The following is a 15,290-nucleotide window of genomic DNA, read 5'->3' as shown; positions in this document are numbered from 1 at the left end:
ATTATCAATTGCTAAGTTGATTAAAGTGATGCTACTTTCTCTGTAGCAAATCAACTGACCGCAACGTACGCACACTTGTTTGACTGCCCCAAACCTCATCTGTATATTTGGGACCATCTCCCTCGCCTCTGGTCCCGTCACTTCCTCTACAACTGATCTTCTAGCCACAGAAGGAGGATTATCTTGCAGGTCACGTAGCTGCGCAGCACTGTAGTTGTTAGGATGCCACCTGTCCATATGGCGATGCATTGTATAATTGCCGTAACTATATTTTTTATCTGTCCCTCTGGACAAATCTTTCTTACCGATAAGGCAAGTTACGTACCGGGCATTGACTTTTTTTTGGCCCCGGGGATATTTAAAAAATTGCCAAATAAAGTTTTCTTTGACATGAGACCTCCTGGGCTCCTCAGGCAAAAAATGCCTCTCTTCCTGCTGTTCCTCTTCTTCCTCTTCTTCCTCCTCTTGCTGAATGATAACTTCAGCAGGTGGTCCTCTCTTCCTTGGAGGCGGTGGAGGTGGTGGGGAAGCACCAGCTGAAGCTACTAATGAAGCCATTGCTCAGTGATGACAAAAGGTCTTCCTCTCACAAAGATGAAAGTCAGAGTGAGGAAACAAGGAGGGGTTTTCATCATTTGGGAAAAACAATAGTTCTAAACCAATGAAAAGTGTTACTTTTAGGTCACATGACCTAGTCTTACATCATTAGGAAACCAAAAGTGAAATGAACCAATGAAAAGTGTTATTAACAAGTCACATGACCTGTTGTGTTTACGTTACGCGCTTTGCGCCGCGTCCCGGATCGCTTCCGGGAAGCTGCGCTTCGCGCCTCGCTTCGCGTACCGGTTCACTTCCGGGTACGCTAACGCGGCGCGTCATATGACGTATCACGCGACAACGCGATACGTCACGCTGACGCGACGCATCACGATGTTGTTTTCTAACGCGACAGTTGCGCTAACGGACCGTTTACCGGTTCGCGGACCGGGTCGCGGCACCAAACTGAGCTAACGGGAAGCTGCCCGGTTCGCGGACCGGGAGCGAATCAAAAAAAATTATTTTAAAAAAATACATACAAAATTGTATTAAAAACATATAAAATATATTTTTCGATTTAAAGAAGAATACATTTTAAAGCTTTTGATATTTGCTAATAAAAAACCATTGAAATTCACTGAAAAAACCATAGGTTATAGACCATATATAGTTAGGAATTAGCATTTACAAAACCTTGAAAATTCACTGAAAAAACCATAGGTTATAGACCATATATAGTTAGGAATTAGCATTTACAAAACCTTGAAAATTCACTGAAAAAACCATAGGTTATAGACCATATATAGTTAGGAATTAGCATTTAAAAAACCTTATTTTACTCACACAAAACCATTGAAATTCCATATATAGTTAGTTGCACTAACTATATATCGCGCACCCGCCATCCACTGCTGATGATGTCACATATTACATCATTCATGACATGGGCAGTGACATCACTGATGACATCACTGATGACATCTCAAATGACATCACTGATGACATCACTGATGACATCTCATTTGACATCAATGACCACATCACTGATGATATCATTCATGTGACAATACAATGCATCTCCTCACATTTTAATATAACCTCTGTTACACCCAGTGTTAAATACAGACTATAATTTTTGAAACCATTGACACACCAATACAAGTTACTACATACGCACTCACTGATTCCTACGTCTACACACACATTCACTCATTCACCCATACAATCATTCATACATACAATCACTCATCTTTACAACACTATCATATGCACTCATACACCTATACAGACACTCACACTCTGCCACTCATCCATGGAGTTACTCACACACCTAGTCAGTCCTGTAAAGAATCAATCACACTTCCATTTTCTAATCTATACAGTTAAACATAGAGCACCTTACATTTTCAAACATATACTAACACATACTTACTCTCTTATACAAACATTGATACAAGTACACATTGATCTGCACAGAGTCACACACCTCCCAGCCAGCCACACACACACTCAGTCTCCCATACAAATACTTGGGCAATCAATCAATAACCCATATAGTTACTCATATAGCTACTCATCAACACATGCAGCAGTTTACAGAACAACAGACATAATGATGCACAAATTAAGACAGTTTAGTCACTAACCCATGCACTCAGTGAGACACATTTAATCACTCACTCATACATTCAGTCACGCACCTACTGAATCTTTCATCCAGACACTTATATATCCTCTCATTCTTCAATATGTAAAACATATTTAAACTTTACAGAAACACACAGTCACTGGATGATGTCATCAGTGATGTCATTTGAGATGTCATCAGCGATGTCATCAGTGATGTCACTGACCATGTCATGAATGATGTAATATGTGACATCATCAGCAGTGGATTGCGGGTGCACGATATATAGTTAGTGCAACTAACTATATATGGAATTTCAATGGTTTTGTGTGAGTAAAATAAGGTTTTGTAAATGCTAATTCCTAACTATATATGGTCTATAACCTATGGTTTTTTCAGTGAATATATATATATATATATATATATATATATAATCCGCAACATTCTATTTGGAATAACTTTGGTGCCGGTGGACGAATCTTCGCGAAATGGCCTGCACCGCTCCGCTCCTTCCCTGAAAGTTTGGGGTTGATTCGTCAAGCAGGGGCCGAGAAAAAAGGGGGGTCCCAAAACACGTTTTCCAATGCAATTTTCCATAGGACCTTTAGCCAAGGCTACAGCCCAAACGGCTGACGGAATTACACCAAATTTGGAAAAAAGGTAGAGTTTGTTTCGCAGATTACCCTTTTTGTTAAATGGTGTGAATCCGTTCAGTAGTTCCTGAGAAAATCAAAAGTTAAATCCTAGATATTTCTATAGGCGAGTACCGTACACGTACCTTCCCAAGCATGAGCTGAATGCTAATTGGCTGTCAACACTCCAAACCAGAAAGTGTTGGCAGCCATCTTGTGCCTCGGTAGAACCAAGGCACAAGATAGCAGAAAAACAAACCTGCAGAACGCAAAAAGGAGGCAGGGTAGAAACACCCTGACCCCCTACGCCTGCCCAGGGGGTCCCACAAGGACCCCCAAGGCCCCCCAAGGCCCCCCAATTTTTTATTTTTTTTAAATTGCGGGGTACGCGTAGGTACACGTAGGTACACGTACCCCGTAAAAAAAAAAACTGTCTGCTTTTTTTCAAATTAGCCCCCCGGGGAACCAAATCCCGGGGGCATAATGAAAAAAAAATTGCCACCACCTGGGGCTAAGTAATTATGATCGTGGGGGGCGCATGGCCCCCCGCAGCTCCGGGGACCGCCACCCCCCGGGGCTTTGATATTAATGATGTGGGGCCTCTAAGGCCCCCCGAGCCCTGGGGACCGCCACCCCCGGGGCCTTATTACTATGTATAAGGGAGGCTCACAGCCCCCCCCGCAGCCCCGGAGACCGCCACCCCCGGGGCTTGAAATACATTTTTTTAAAAAACCTGTGTGATGCCCCGGGGACCACCACCTCCCCGGGCCACTAATATTTAAAATAGGGGGGTCCGTGATGGACCCCCCAGCCCGGGGACCATCACCCCCCTGGGGCTTTACAATTGTTGGGAGGTGGCCCCCCTCCTGAACCCTTGTTGGCCCTGGGGACCGCCACCCCCCAGGGCAGTCTCCTGCAGTGTCCTGGGGTGCCTAGCCCTGGGACACTGCTGTTTGGTATGATAGGGCGGGAGCCTCGCGTCTCCCGCCCTACCATAGCAAACTTGTTTGGTTTTTGGAAGAGAGAGCAGGAAATTTACCAAAAAACAAAAACTATTGCTTTTCTGCATGAGTAGCAGCATGTTAGCTGCTCCCCATGCAGAAAAGCAATGCCGGCTCCCGCAGGATGTTGGGAGCTGGCAGGGACCATGGGGGCTTGGGGCCCCCCTCACGGCCCCCAACTTTTTCCAACATGCCTAAAATCCCTCAAAAGGGAGCTACAAACATAGCGGGCACATCGGGGGGGATGCAAACTCACCCCCCTTCAGATGAAACGAAAATTAAGGCTCTAATGAAGCGCTTGGAGAAGGTGATGAAAAATGAAGTAACCAAGTGGTGGGAGCACAAATCGCTCACAATGTACATTTCAGAAGAACGTGTTCCACGAGGGCTACGATTTTTATTGGCCCCCAATTATGATAAGCCCCATCCAGAAATGCTGAAAAAGTGGGGACAGAGTAACTTGGATGCTTCACGAAATTTGATACTCATTTTAATTGAATATGCTGAGATAGATCGTGCATCATTGATAAAGGAGATGGATGCAATCAATGAAGAGCTACTCAAATTCGAACCTAATGATCTCATTACATCAATGAGAAAGGAGATACAGGAAAGGGTTAATGCGCATGAAGAAAAAATCAAGGTGCGCAAGGCGTGGAAATTTGCGCGCGATAAAGATGACTATGAACACGGTAAAATCTACACCTTCGCGCGCAAATTCGATAATGCAAAACGTTTGAAAATCAATCAAAAAAAAGCACCAGTCCAAACAGGTGCAGGGGCAACCGCATTTTAAAGAGATCCACGCGAAACCCTGAATGAACGAGCGCCTAGTACTAGTGACTCTAATTCAAATCTGAGCAGCAATTGCAGCACATATTCAAATGACAACTCAACAGTAGGAGACGAAGACGAAGAGCCATTAATGGTTCTGGATTTGGGCGAAGAAGTTGATTTTTTAGTCAACGCACAATTGCAAACTCTGTGCCCACGGAAGCAACAACAAAAACAAAAACAGCAGAAAATAGGGCCAGAATCAACCGTCGCAGAAAAGAACGACGCCGAAAAAACAGGCACAAAAAACAACAACAAAAAGAAAAAATTCTGGCGCAAGAACAAGAAATAAATGAAAAAACAATATTCAATCTTTCATCTGCAACGTTAACAACAGCAGAAAAACAGTTGCTCAGTCTTGGCCTTACCTACTGTCCACTCACAGATTTTAGCTACACAGCTACGAGAATAGATGTGTTCCGCTACATCCGGAAACTAAAGCTGTGCACATTTTTTAAAATTAAACAAAGTTCTAACACCACAGAATCAAACTTAGTAGAAACTTCTACTTCAACTCTCCAAGCTTGCGACATCAGAGGCTTACTCACTTTATGTCAGCTGGGTGAAGGTGCTAATGATATGAATGGTGATTTGTCAACGCAAGAGGAGCTAAGGAATGCTGGAATCCAGCAAATTGGAGCAGGATCGAGTCCTTTTAAACCATCATCTAGTTTCATGCCCATTATGCCAAAAGATGCAATAGACTCATTTCATGATGTAGTGACTTCAGATCTCAAGAAATTATACCACCAGGTGAAACATCGAGGCAGAATTAAGCAAGATCGAGAAAAACAGTATTGGGCTTTGGTATCAAAATTGAAGAACGATCATCACAATGTGGTGTGCAGTTCTGATAAGGGAGGCAATATCGTGATTTGGCCTCAAGAACAATATATTGCGGAGGCCACCAAACAATTGTCAGATACTGCATGCTACACAAAAACTTGTGTTAAGCAATATGAATTAGCAAGGGAGAAATTAAGGAAACTCCTCCTTCAATATAAATGGGAGGGTTTGATTTCCATCCAGGAATTTCAATTTCTTCATGGTGAACTACCGGTCATGGCACACTTTTACCTTATACCTAAAGTCCATAAAGAAATAATTCTAATACCAGGACAGCCCATTATATCGGCCATCAACAGTATGGGTGAACATCTTGCTCAATACATCGATTACTTTCTGCAACCCCTGGTTAACAACTTGCCCACTTATATCAAGGATACGGGACATTTCTTGGATAAAATCAAAAATACCGCTTGGACAGAAGACTCTCTTTTGATAACGCTCGACATCGAGGCTCTATATACGATTGGACTCAGGGCTCTTGAATATTTCCTGAGCACTAGACCAGCAGACTGTTATAATCACAGTAAAATACTGGTTGCTTTAGTATCATGGAGCCTAAATCACAATTTCTTCATGTTTGGGAAAGACATTTACCTACAAAAGAGGGGAGTGGCGATGGAGGCCTGCTTTTCCCCTAGCTACGCGTGCTATATATATATATATATATATATATATATATATATATATGTGTCAATAGTGATGTCATCAGTGATGTTACCGAACATGTCATGAGTGATGTAACATGTAAATTGCTGGGGCGTGAGTTATAGTTAGCTCAACTAACTATATCAGCCAAATTTCACTGATTATGTATGAGTGACATGTCCAACTAATTATAACGTCCCTGAAACCTGTGGTTTTTTTCAGTGAATTTCCAAGGCTTTTTAAATGCTAATTTCTAACTATATCGTCCCTGAAACCTCTGTTTTTTTCAGTGAAATTCTAAAGTTTTTTAAATGAAAATTTCTAACTACAACGTCCCAGAAACCTATGTTATTTTCAGTGAATTTCAAAGGTTTTTTAAATGCTAATTTCCAACTATAATGTCATTGAAACCTGTTTTTTCAGTGAATTTCAAAGGTTTTTTAAATGAAACTTTCTAACTATAACTTCCCTGAAATCTGTGGGTTTTTCAGTGAATTTCAAAGGGATTTTAAATGCTAATCCCTAACTGTAACTGCCTTGAAACCTCTATTTTTTTCAGTGAAGTTCTAAGGTTTTTTCAAATGCTAATTTCTAACTATGCCTACATAGGTAGGACATATGCAGAAAGAGGAAGAAAGGTGCAGAAAGAAGAAAGAACAGTGACGAAAGAGGCAAGAGTGGTACAGAAAGAGGATGAAAGGTGCATAAAGTAACAACAGAAATGCAGAAAGAGGAGAGGCCGCAGATGTCCAGAAAGAGGAAGAAAGGTGCAGAAAGAAGAAAGAGATGTGTAGAAAGAGGTGCAAAAAGAGGCCTACTTTGACTGCACCCTACAAGAGATTCATACAAAGTAGCCTAATCACTAATCCGTCTCCCAAGATGTCTCAAACTTCACTTGTCTCTTCAAAGTTCAATAGTCATTGACTGTGCAGAATGTCAGGCCTACATAGTATAAAACAGCAATCCTAAGCATATCACTTCTGTAAGCCTGACCAAGTTTGTGAAGGTATGCATGTGTCTCTGCTTTGACCTAGTGACACCTTACATAAACATAAACATACAAATGCTGGAATACCTCTGTTTCAAACAGCATATGCTGTAAGCTTGTGTACAAAAGACAGAAGCAAGAGAAGTGCAGAAAAAAGCAACAGATGTGCAGAATGAGGCAAGAGGGGTGCAAAAAAGCAAGAGAGATGCAGAAAAAAGCAGGAGAAGTGCACAAAGGATCAATGGAGGTGCACAAAGAGTCATGAGGGGAGCAGAAAGAGGAAAGACAAGTGCAGAAAGAGGCAAGAGAGATGCACAAAGATGTGAAGGACTGGACTTTTAACAGAACCAGCGGTGCCAGGGAACAACACCTATAACCTTCATGGGATACCTGTTTCGGCGCACAACTACAGAGACACGAGACACTTCCTTCGGCGTCAAAGATCAGCGTTTATTTACTGCAGGGAAACAAGAGTCATTAGAAGTACATCGGCATGTAGGTTCTGCGAGTCTGCTTCAAATTGCATATGTAGGTCGCTCTCTTTTATACAAAATGTTGCCATTGCACAACACGCGAACAAAAGATTACAATTCAGTTCCCACAGTAAACTTCAAAAGGGTCGCTTTCATGAATTCAGAATCCCGGAACATAATTACAGTAGCAATGCCGGTTCCCAACTGTAAAAGCACATCTTCCCACCATTAGCCACACCCATTAGAGTTGTAAATAACCAAGAAGAAGAGACAAGAGCAGCTGCAAGGAAGTCAGACACGTGTAGAGAAAAGAGTGTGGGGGTAATATTGAAAACATGATTGTAGGATCAAAAAGCTGGGTCCCATCGTCTGCATGGCTGTCACAATAGACCGGTACGACCAGATTACCCTCAAGCTGAGCCATCTGCCTTTGCTGTGTCATTCCTCCGGTCATAAAGACGCATGAAAGGAATATGCGTCTTCCGCAAGGCTTGGGAACCAGAAGGTCAGGAGGCGAACAGTTGCCTGCTCACTGACTACGTGAGGGCAAGAAACAAAATGGATGCCGTATCTTGAAATGGAACCCGAGGGTTCAGATGAAGAACCAAGTAAATTAGGCGAACCCTTCCAGGTAGTGCAGCGAAAATACGTACACTTACTGAACTCGCCATTTACGGTTCGTGGATACCAAACTCGTCCATATTCGGTAATGCCCAAAAACGTCGTAATAATTTTTACGGAACCACAGACGCTCCTTTTGCCCTCATGTAGGCAAGCACTAGTCGGAATCATAATCGATCTCGATATTCATCAGATCATTTAGATGTTGCTGATACATTATTCTATCCATCAATGCCTTTCTGGCAACAGGTGGGCTTCTTATACACGTTGTAGCGCAAAGGCCACATAAGGCAGGACCACACTGTACACACAGACAACACGTGAACAGAAATGTCACAACAACTCCTATGATCATCAGAATTTTCCAACCCCAAGTCGACATCAGGCCCCAAAACCATCCCAGAAGTGTCCAATTTCCTTCGTCCACGTGTATGGACTCCGAAATTTTGTGCAACTTAGAGATGGCTTGATAAACTGTTGGAGCGTTATCAGGTATGAATATGCAGCAGCTCGAATGGATGACCTTACAAACACCACCTCTATCTGCTAGAACCACGTCTAGAACCATACGGTTCTGTAACGTCATCAGTCTATCTGCCTGAAGCTCGGCTGTCAAATTACCAAGGGCACTTGCAGTTATGTTGGCAGTTGATTCTACTACACGAGTTAACTGCCTCAGGTTCCTGCTATTGACCATAGGGCCCCAGAACGGTAGAAAACCCTTAAAGAAGTCTCCTGCCTCTTGACCGGCAGTATCTTCTTCGTTAACAACACCTCTCACAACTCTAGTTCTGTGATAGTCTGAGGCCACAGTGAAAGTTGGAGGCAAAAGATTTGCAATGTAGCAGGTACCCGAGAAGTCATGAGGTAACCACGTATAGGCTCGATCATAACATACAAAGTAGGTACCCTTGGCAGTCAGAAAGACAGGGGATGAGAGCGTTGGTAAGACATATGTCTCAGTACACGCACTCTCCCCAAACTGAGCTCTCGGATTTCGACCAAGACCTTTCAAGCAGAAATTACCAAGGTGAGGTACAATCCATATCGGTGATGAGCTTTTAAGCTGCCTATCACCCACTGATAAGCTATACTCAGCCTCACTTAGTTCCCTATATGCTCGCACCTCCTCCTCTGGGATAAGCGATGCGTCAAAAATATCTCTATCTAAATCAGCAATAGCTCTCGCCAGAGTCTTGTGGTACGGGCCAGGACCAAAGTTTGCTGAGCGTGGTTCTCGATGGGGTAGGAATCTAGTGCGCTACGGAACATGGTTTGCAATGCTCGAGCTGACCCTTGGGCACTATAAGGCAGAACTAAGTACGGAATACCCTTATCCATGGTATGTGGCATTAACCCACACACCCAACAATTGGTAGTGTTTACCACTAACTGATGCTGGTGCAATAGTTGAATAAAGGAGTTGTTTCTGAATTCCGCACGTCTGGCTTGTTCGTGTTGAGGCAGAAGATGAAAGGAATGTGGAGAGACAGTTGAAACGAAATTTAGATCATGAGATGGAAGGGTAGGTATAGAAGAAGGCAATAAGAATTGGGACCCATAATATACTCCCCCCACCAGCAACATAGATACAGTCAGGAACAATATGAAAACCTGTAGAAAGAACCATTTTGTACGAAACATCTTATGTAATGCAGATCTTTGCGCCAACATTTCCTCTCTTCTCGACAGCTCAGACAATGACGATTCCATTCCCTAACGACCGCCCGCGACGTTCTTGACGCACTTCGTTCTGAGTAGCGATTGCCAATTCCCAGGAGTTCCCGGAAATCGACAAAAGAAACCGACCTTGTGTCGATAGCTGCTAAACAGAAGGAAGTACCCGCCCTACGGCCAACCTGGATGATAGGTTCTAGCTAAATTGAACATTCAATTTATTATAATGTTCTTGGCTGTACGAAGAGGAAAAAGGTACATAATATACAATGTCCACTATATTCAGGGCAAGTGTGAAAACCTAAAAACAAAAAATCTTTTTATTTAGTCTCTGCTGCGTGGACGAAGAAAATATCGGCTGCTCCTAGGGCGAGTCTGATCTTCAAATAGTGAATTGGACGGTAAAGGAGTGTTCGATTGTTCAGGCAATTGTTCAGCACTTGAATTTTCCAAGGTTGACGGTGAGGAAATTGTTTGAGGACAATCAACAAGGGCGTCAGATACAAGCTGAGCTTCGCTGAATGGGGCAAAACGTTGTGGAGTGTCGGTTTCAGATGAAGAAAGACCTCTTCTCATCCAGGTGTCCGACGGCAAAGGAAACGGGACTCTCTTGGTGTGGGTAGCATGTACCCAGTGTTTGCGTCCCTCCAGCCGAACTGCCGTCCTCGTAGCTAGCTGTACCTGGAACGGTCCCACGAATCTCGGCTCAAGATTCCGTTTTCGTCCGAAATTGCGGACAAGAATCCAATTTCCGGGTTGGAGCCGATGACCAGGACCCTCTGTCCGTGACGGCAGAGCCTCAAAGACCTGTTGATGAATCAAACTCAATTTAGCAGTCAGATCATAAAGATAATCAATCAACATGGGATATTCGATTCTATCAAACTCTTTAGGCCTTGGGACTCCCCATATATTAGCAGGACGGCCGAACACAATCTCGTATGGACTGAGCCCTACTCGAGAGTGTACAGTTGCCCTGGTCGATAGGAGAGCTAGAGGCAGAGCGTCGGGCCATGATAGACCAGTTGTCGCCTGAATTTTAGCCAATTTTAGTTTTAGGGTGCCATTGTATCCTTCCACCAAGCCTGCTGATTGTGGATGGTTTGCACTATGGAACTTTTGTACTATCCCTAAGCCACGACACACACTCTTCATCACACTTCCCACAAACTCACTTCCATTGTCCGACCATACAACCCGAGGCATTCCGTAGCGGGGAAAATATTCTTTGAGCAAAATTTGTGCCGTGGATAGGGCCGTATTATCCTTAAGGGGGTAAGCCTCAATCCATCTAGAGAAAGCACACACCACAACTAAAACGAATTTCAAATTGTTACATCTCTCCATGTGGATGAAGTCCAACTGGATAACTTCGAAAGGGTACGTAGGAGGGGCAAAATGGCCAGGTGGACTGGGAGTGCCCTTACCAGGATTGTGCATCAAGCACACCATACAATTCTTAACCACTCTCTCTGCACACTTAGTAATCCCATCATTCTTCCATACATGAGACAACAACTTGCATACGCCTTTTGTGCTGATGTGCGCTGTACCATGGGCCATTGTAACGACAGCGAGCACATATGCATCCGGTAACATCCATCTCTGCTTTTCTGACAAATCAACCCAACATCCGTTCTCATCCAATCTCCCCGTGCTCTCTTTCCATTTAGTCCTTTCCGTCTCAGTGGCTCCATTCTGTATTCCCTTCACACTCTCAATCGTGTCTTCACACATACCAGTCTCTGTTGGCCATCTCACTGAGCTCGTAACGTACATTCTGTTCGTCAAATCTTTAGCTGTCTCTTTAGCCGTTTCATCCGCAAACGCATTACCACGACCCACATCGTCCGTCACTTTCTGATGTGCACTACATTTGACTACGGCCACCTGTTTAGGCAATGTGAGTGCATCTAAAAGGTCATTCACAAGCTGACCATGCTGAATCTTCGTGCCATGCGACGTAAGGAATCCTCTCTCTCTCCACAATCGCCCAAAACTATGTGCCACACCAAACGCATACTGGCTATCTGTAAACACATTCACCCGTTTATCTCTAGACAATACACACGCTCTTGTCAATGCGATCAGCTCAGCAGCCTGAGCCGAATTCTGACTCAACCTCGCGCTTTCCACAATCGTACTCAATGTTACTACAGCATACGCAGTCGTCACATCACCATTCGGTAACTTAAAACAGGAACCATCCACATACAAAGTACCATCGGGATCTGCCAATGGAGTATCTTTTAGGTCAATACGACCCTTGGTTTCCTCTTCAGTTCTGAGATAACAGTCATGTAGTGCTTCACCACTTGACTCTGCGTCGATCGGCAGCAATGTTGCTGGATTCAACACATTACATCGTTTTATCCGTATATGACTGGCCAGTAACGTTAACTCATATCCAGACAATCTTGCGCTCGTCAAATGTTGAGTTTTCGTTCGATTCAAGAGAGTGTCAACTGCATGCGGGACCATTACTGCAAGCATATTATCCATGACCAGACCTGCGGACTGTCGAATGGACGCCGCAGCTGCCGCTGTTGCTCTTAAACAACTCGGCAAGGCTCTAGCTACTGGGTCTAAAGTCGAAGAAAAATAGGCACATGGGCGTTGTTTGTCGCCAAAAGGTTGTGTCAGAACACTCAATGCACAACCATCCCTCTCGTGAACGTATAGTGTAAACGGCTTACTGTAGTCAGGAGTGCCCAACACAGGAGCCGAACACAACGCATCGCGTAATTCAGAAAAACCTTTCTGACACTCTTCAGTCCAAGGCAAAGGAGATGAAACCTCCTTGCACGTAAGGGCTATCAATGGTTTCGCCAACAATGAAAAATTTGGAATACATTGTCTGCAGTAGGACGTAATACCTAGAAAGGCACGAACATCTCTCTGGGTTTTTGGCACAGTCATTCGGGAAATCGCTGCGATTCTCTCTGGGGTTAACCTTCTCCCTTCTTTTGACAATAAGTGACCTAAATAGGTAACTTCTTGACAACAATATTGTAGCTTAGAAGGTGATACCTTGTGATGTAAGTCATGTAGATAATGCAATAATGATACTGTAGCCGTTTTGCAAATAGCTTCTGTATTAGCTGCCACTAGAAGGTCATCAACGTATTGAATCAAAGCCGCACCCGTCGGTAAAACAAAGGCATCTAGCTGACTTTTAAGTGCTTGACTGTAGATTGACGGACTCTCACAGTAGCCCTGTGGAGCGCGTTTTAGCCTAAAACTGCGACCACCTAATGAGAATCCGAATAGGTCTCTGCTTTCCTCAGCAATCGGGATACTAAAGAAAGCATTCTTTAGATCGATCACCGTGAACCAGGAGGCAGAGGCCGGAATCATTGTTAGTAAGGCCGTGATATCAGGGACCACGGGGAATTGTGGAATCACTATTTTATTTACTTCTCTCAAATCTATTACGAAACGATACACAGGAGGTTTAGATGGGTCAGTTTGTTTCAAAATAGGCAATACAGGGCTATTACACACGTTTCCACGAGTTTCTTCAACCACACCTTTTCCAATTAGATCATGAACGATCGCTAACAGCGCTCGCTCACCATCAAGTGAGATACGATATTGAGGTAAACGTGGTAATCGCACATTTGGTTTCAATTGAATCACATACGGTGGAATGTCTAACAGACCCACATCATTGGGACCTGTGGCCCATAGAGACGCAGGGAGGGAACTCAATTCCGGTGGGAATTTATCGACCGATAAATACATAGGAGAGATCACTCTCCGTCCTAATGTAAGCTCCACTCCTTCGGGGGAACAATACAAAGTTGCATATAGTCGTTTCAACAAATCCAGACCCAAAAGATTCTCACCACAACCTGTAGATAGAATCAGTGGAGCTGTTAGTTCACGAGGTCCAATCGTAAGGGGCAAAGGACTAGAGACTGGGTTGCTAACAGGGGCGCCAGAGAATCCAACGGAAACATTCGTTAAGCCAGACAAAGGTGCGCCAGGGAGTTTCGAATGCATGATGGAACTTTTCGTCGCACCAGTGTCTAACAGAAAAGGCTCAACTACGCCCGATGTAGCCACTGTAACGTAAGGCCCACTCTGATCGACCGGAACTGATACTACTCCCTCTCTTTGTCGTTGGCTGTCCTAGTAATGGTCGTTTGCAACAGTCTCATGTTCTACGTAATAATCGTCCACATTATATTGTGCAGATCGAACTGGCCCCGCATTTCGCTGGTCAAAACAATTATTCGTATCCGATTGATTTTGAAGACGATCACTCTGATTTTGAGGTGCACCGCGACCTCTACCTCGTGGTGCCTGTTGAGGACCACCACCACGGTTTCCTCGTATCGACACACCATTCAGACGGTCCCGTAAAGCAGGACAATCATATTTTATGTGTCCCTCTCTCCTACAATATGCGCACTGATTATACCCAAGTGAAGATCTATAGTCAAAGTTATCTGATCGCGGCTGTATTCTATCGGGCTGTGTTCGCGGTCGATACTGCTGTTGCGAATCATTTTGGTTTGATCGTGGAGGATATGCTTGCTGCACCAAAACCTTCGTTTTGAGCTCCTTCGTTTTCTTTTCTACACGATCACTTTCTTCCTTTTCCCTATTCTCATAGTATTGAGCCGTTGCTAATATCTGTGCAGTGGTTGAGACAGCCCACGCACTTTCAGAATTCTTCAATTTGCTGCAGAGCTCAGGCAACAAATTCGACACGAACTTATCTACAAATAACCGCTGGCCTCCTTCAGCGCCCATGTCCTGACCGCTGTGGTCAACAAACGCTTCCTCAAACCTTGTAAAGAAATCCGAGACACTCTCGTCTTTCTTTTGCTTACAGGCTGATAACTTATCCCACTTCACCTTCATCGCTGGCATGAGAGTTTTCATGAGCGTAATGATTTTCTGAGGCAAATCCAAGATCAGCTGTTCAGGCTTAGCCCCACCAACTTGTAATGCATCAGCCGCTAGTAGTGCAGCCCAATCACCACCTAGCTCATTTGCGTGGTTTGCTGGACGAATTTTCGCCCAAACTGGTTGTGGTACAACGTTACCGAACAACATGTCGACATCGGCAAGGTTCATAATAGAAGCTTCCACCAATTGGGATAGCTCCTTATAATAACCAGCCGGATTCTTACGCGGATCAGGTAAGGATTGCTTCACTTGCAAAACTTCCGATCGTTTCCATGGGAGGTGTATCCACACTCTTCGAAAATGCGGTAAAACCGGAGGGATAGCTTGTGGATCACCAGGCACCCAAAGTGGCGGAACCTCTCTCATGGGATACTGACCAGGAGCCGCTTTCCAATTCTCAGTGGCATCATCAAATGACACCCGAGAATGCACTGTGGATCTGAACGCTAACAAGCGTTCCAAGGCACGTCGTACATCTCCACCTAC

This window comes from Lissotriton helveticus, chromosome 8, assembly GCF_964261635.1.
Source record: "Lissotriton helveticus chromosome 8, aLisHel1.1, whole genome shotgun sequence".
In the NCBI taxonomy this organism is placed as follows: domain Eukaryota; kingdom Metazoa; phylum Chordata; class Amphibia; order Caudata; family Salamandridae; genus Lissotriton; species Lissotriton helveticus.
Note: the sequence above shows the minus strand (reverse complement) of the source record.